The sequence below is a fragment of the Budorcas taxicolor genome, chromosome 8, assembly GCF_023091745.1.
Source record: "Budorcas taxicolor isolate Tak-1 chromosome 8, Takin1.1, whole genome shotgun sequence".
NCBI classification, from domain to species: domain Eukaryota; kingdom Metazoa; phylum Chordata; class Mammalia; order Artiodactyla; family Bovidae; genus Budorcas; species Budorcas taxicolor.
In genome coordinates this window covers 8908812-8914811 of record NC_068917.1, presented here as the reverse complement: position 1 = coordinate 8914811, position 6000 = coordinate 8908812, and positions in this window count along the sequence as shown.

The following is a 6000-nucleotide window of genomic DNA, read 5'->3' as shown; positions in this document are numbered from 1 at the left end:
ATTCATTTCTCAGTCTCACTCAAATGGCTGCTCCTTTCCTTTTTTTTTTTTTGTATTTAACTTTTTACTTTATATTAGAGTATAGCCAATTAACAATGTTGTAATAGCTTCAGGTGGACAGCAAAGGAACTCATCAAATGGCTGATTCTGGTGCTCAGGTGTGTTAAGAAAATTTTCCTTAAACCATTTGGAATTAAAGATCTCTTCCTAAGTGCCCAAGCTATTGGGGAAAAAGTATTACCCAGAGCAGAGTGTCAAAATATTCAGGCTGCATAGCAAAAGAAATACTCAAGAAAATGAAATGACATCCTATATAATGGGAAAAATATTTACAAATCTTATGTCTAGTAGGGGGTTGATAGCTAAAATATATAAAGAATTTATTCTAAAATCCTATAGGAAATCATCCCTGAATATTCATTGGAAGGACTGATGCTGAAGCTGAAGCTCTAATGCTTTGGCCACCTGATTCAAAGAGATGACTCACTGGAAAAGACCCCAATGCTGGGAAAGATTGAGGGCAGGAGGAGAAGGAGGGAACAGAGGATGAGATGGCTGGATGGCATCACCGACTCAGTGGACATGAGTATGCGCAAACTCCAGAACATAGCAAAGGACAGGGCAGCCTGGGGTGCTGCAGTCCATGGGGTCACAGAGTCAGACATGACTTAGTCACTGAACAACAATAAAGAATTCATACAACTAAATAGCCAACAAACAAACAAACAAATAATCCAATTTAAAAATGGGCCAGTTCTACTTTTGGTTTATTTAAAATGGACCCTACCATATGATCCAGCAATTTTACTTCTGGGAATATAACGGAAGGAAATGAAAACACTACATTGAAGAGATACCCATGTTCATAGCAGCACTGTTCACAACAGCCAAAACATGGAAACAACTGAAGTGAACACTGATAAATAAATGGGTAAAGAAGCTGCGGTCTATATATATATATATATATATACACACACACAATGGAATATTCAGCCATAAGAAAGAAGGAAATTCTGCCATTTGCAAGATGTGAATAGAACTTGAGGGCATTGTGCTAAGTGAAATAAGTCAGACACAGAAAGACAAATACTGTATGCCCTCAATTACACGGGGAATCTTGAAAAGAAAAACTGCATTAAAAAAGAGATCAGATGTGTGGTTACCAAAGGCAAGGCGTGAGAAGAAGACGGGGCCTTGAGCTACTCAGAAGGGACAAGACCATGGCTGATATCCAGCCCTATGCACTGGCACAGTGTTCCTGCAGGTTAACACACAGAACCACGGCCCTGAGGGCTGATAAACAGCTGAGGTTAGACCACGTATCACTGGATGACCATCTAACGCCACCCTGCAGGTGGTAATGGACTTGGGATACTGGTCCATGAGCCAAGCAGCTCAAGGTTGGTAGCTGCATGGACACAGACCCTGTGGGCCCTCAGGAGGGGCCCGGGTGGGCAGGAGGCCAGCGGGGGACACCACTGCAGGTGGGGACGGAAGCAAAGGGGCTCCAGGTACAGGCTTCATGAGCTGTAATTTTTTTAAAAGATTTTTTTGATGTGGACCATTTTAAAAGTCTTCACTGAATTTTTTTACAATATTGTTTCTGTTTTATGGTTTGGTTTTCTTGGCCAAGAGACATGTGGGATCTTAGCTTCCTGACCAGCAGGTCAAACCTGCACCCTCTGCTTTGAAAAGTGAAGTTTTGACCACTGGACCACCAGGGAAGTCCCCACCCAGAAATTTCTAAACATCAATAAGAGACTTAGAAATAACTAGAATGACTTGGTGGCCATTTTGTCTTATATCACAGCATAAGTAGCTTCAGGATGAGTTTAGTTTAGAGAATACACAGGGAAAATTTAATGTTTTTACTTATATAATGATTTACTGAAATACATTTGTTTATAAAATGTATTTTGCCATATAAGTGGTTAAATACTCTGCACATCATTGTTAGACTGGGCAGCAGTAAGCTGGGGGATAGCGACTCAGCTGGTGGAGCCTGTAAAGGCTTCACTGAACCCCTGCTTCCCACCGTCCTGGAATGATCAGACTTGGGCAGATACGGGTTTCGTTTGATTGACAAGTGAACTGTCATTTTCCATCTGTGGCTGAGGACTGGGCCCACCACACCCAATCAGGAGTTCCCAGCCACTGCTGCTCTCCCGAACCTTCCGAAGGGTCTGACCTGCTGTCCAAGTACAGACTCTGCAAAGGAAATGCCGGGTTAGGTTTCTAGTGACTTTGCCAAGACACAGAGGGCCAGGAGTTCTGTTTAACACATAGCTAGTGAGCATCTAAATCAGGCCCGGCAGAGTCTGGGCACTAAGGATGCACAACATCAGAAAGGACAAAAAACCCTACACCCGGGAGCCAATGAGGAATTGTAGGTGGTCATTATTCAAAGGCCGAGGATGGACAGACTGAGCCCAGGAGAAGCCTCTGACCTCAAGTCAGCACCCTCTGCTCTGTCCTCCTCGGGCTGGAATATGAGAACACAGTGATCAATTCCACAGAACGGTGGGGCTGATCTACCCTGAGACGGGTAAGCATCATAAGGACAGGCTCCAGAAAAGAACTCCTGCCGTACGTTGACTGCTCCTTTGCCACAATTTAGTATCTAAAATTCTGCCATTCAAAACGCATTTTCCAACAGCTGTTCCTTAGAATCTCATCATTCAAGATTCCTAGTTAAAAATATTTTTCCAGCTGTTAAACAAATTTGGCAAACACTTGAGCTCTTGGTGAGTCACAATGAACTGGCATACTAATCTGTAGGACCTCCGTTGATTTTGGATTCAAAATTTGGGCATCTCTGTTTTTCTAATTATTTGTTTAAGCCTCCATCCCTCCACATTGTAGGTAATTCAGTATCTCTCTCTCAGGGACTCTCTATTCTCCAAATTGTTCACAACCTGGGAATTTACTTAGTCCAAAGGGAGCAGTCTTGTTTCAAAGTTCCAGAGAGAAAAAACTGATCTGCCCATTTGAAGTTCTGATTTTACAAAACAATGTGGAATTGGCACAAAAGAGACATATGGATCAATGGAACAGAATATAGAGCTCAGAAATAAACCCACACAACTATGTTCAATTTATCTTTGACAAAGGAGGCAAGAATATACAATGGAGAAAAGACAGTCTCTTCAGCAAGCTCTGCTGGGAGAGCACTTAATCAATGAAGTTAGAACACACTTTCACACCCTAAACAAAAATAAACTCAAAATGGCTTAAAGACTTAAAAGATAGGACACCATAAAATTCCTAGAAGAGAACACAGGCAAAACATTCTCTGAGATAAACCATACCAATGTTTTCTTAGGACAGTCTCCCAAGGCAATAGAAATGAAAGCAAAAATAAACAAATGGGACCTAAACAAACTTACAAGTTCTTGCATGGCAAAGGAAACCATAAACAAAACAAAGAGATAACCTACCAACAGTAGAAAATATTTACAAACAATGTGACCAACAAGGAATTAATTTCCAAAATACACAAACAGGTCATAAAATTCAATACTAAAAAATACAAACAACCCAATCAAAAAAAAAAAAAAGGGCAGAAGACCTAATATAGACCTTTCTCCAAAGAAGACACACAGAGAGCCAACAGGGACATGAAAAGATGCTTAACAACACTAACTAGGAGAGAAATGCAAATTGAAACTACAGTGAGGTATCACCTCACGCTGGTCACGTATCCCTATGCCTGATTCATGTTGACATATGGCAGAAACCAATACAATATTGTAAAGCAATTATCCTTCAATTAAAAATAAATAAATTTAAAAAGATGTCTACAAATAGGGCTTCGCTGGGCTTAGTAGTAAAGAATCAGCCTGCCAATGCAGGAGACACAAATTCAATCCCTGGCCTGGGAAGATAGCACATGCCTCAGAGCAATTAAGCCTGTGTGCCACGACTATTGTTCAATAAAATACATTAAAAAAGAAAGAAAGAAAACAAACTTATGGTTTCTAAGTGGGGGCATAAATTAGGGATGTGGAACTAACACATGCAAACTACTATATATAAAATAAACAACGAGGTCCTACTGCCCAGCATAGGGAACCATGTTTAATATCTTGTAATAAACCCTGATGGAAAAGGACACAAAACACACAGACACACACATATCGGAATCACTTTGCTGTATGCTAGAAACTCACACAGCCTTGTAAATCAACTATATTTCAATTCTTAAACTAGTTCTGATTCTAATTCATTCTGCGTGGTGTCAGTGTTGAGAACTGGTTCTGTCAGGCTGAAAGGCTGTCCTTTCTGCTTCAGAACCTCATGCAGGCAGCAGGGTGGCTCTGAGGAGGCCACAGGCTCCCAAGTCAACACTTACTGGATTTGCATTCACACAGCCAGCCACTGTTCCACAAACACGGCTGCTTTGCCAAGGTGCCCGGCTGTAACTAGGTTTCTAACCACAGCTGCACACTGTATCTAGAACACGCTATCCCCCACAAACCTCTAGGCTCTGGTCTGGAGCCCAAGTCCCTGACCAAGACTCCCTCTTGTATCTTGGGGGAAATTTTACATTTTCTTGCTAACAGTGCCAGGGCCATCTCAGTTCTTAGGAAGCTGAATCTCAGAAGGGAAGGGGAGAGGGCCTCGATTCCTCTCCTGGAAGACTCTTGGTAAGTTCAATTTGGCACATGGGAGGGGATACTGAGAACAATCTTTGTAAATCTTCCTTCACCAGAGACATGAATATCAACTCACTTGTATTGTCATCATCAACAGTATTCAGGGAATAACCCAAGAAGATCCAGAGGCCCAATGTCTTGCTGCTCCTCCAGCCAAAAACAAATTAAAACAAACAAATATATATTTTTGTGAAAGAGAGATAGAAGAAAATATTTTCCCCTGCTATAATTTTACATATTAAAGGGGGAGGGTCTCTCTATAGAAGCCCCTGTTAAATGGATCATAAGGTGTGTTCTGCTTCAGAGAGAATCAAGATCCCAAGAATTCTCTCCTGAATTTCCTCCACTGAATTAAAGCCCTAACCACCCCTCCCACCCCCTATCCCCTCCTCCCCTATGAGCTTCTTGGAAGCCAGTCCTCACCTCTTAGTGAATCAAACTCCTAGTGGAGAAATCTCCAAAACTTTTAGGTCAGGGGGAAAAATTCCAGCATTTGCCAATATGGTTTGGACTCATTAATTTTCTGACCCTAAAAAGGCTATCATTTCTATGGAGAGGAGAAACAAATGGAACTTGTATGATGGTCTTAAATCCCTCATTCTGATACTTGAACACTATTTTCTGAAATACTTTACATCGAGGAACTTAAGACACAAATTAAAACATAGCATACACTGCTAGAGAGCTCTCTTGATGTGGGATATTTTATACTTCAGCTCTGCTGGTCCAATCAATACAAATCACTTGGATTCTGTGGGAAAACTCAGTAAAGGTTCTATAAAGTGGTCACAATGTGGGGACAATTTTTGCTAATTCATTCCCAAAGGAGCTCTCTTTGCAATACCAGTAATAAAGGCAAAGGCTGACTTGCCATTGATAGAACACTGTGTTACAGAAAGGCTTTTGGGTAGAACTGTTATTGTGTTTTAGATTAATTTTAGTGAACGTATAACTGGCTTCCCTAGTGGCTCAGACAGTAAAGAATCTGCCTGCAAGGCAGGAGACCTGGGTTCGATCCCTGGGTCAGGAAGATCCCCTGAAAAAGGAAATGGCAACCCATTCCAGTATCCTTGCCTGGAGAACTCCATAGACAGAGGAGTCTGGCCAGCTATAGTCCATGGAGTCGCAAAGAGTCGGTCATAACTGAGTGATTAACACACACAGTGAATATATTTGCCTTCCACTCTAATGCATGTCCATATCCTATGAAACAGTAAGTAATTTAACTTTTTTGGCTGCTCCGCATAGCTTATAGATCTTAGTTCCCTGAGCAGGGATCAAATCTGGGTCCCAGAAGTGAAAGCACTGAGTCTGAATCACTGGACCGCCAGGGAATTCCCAGTAA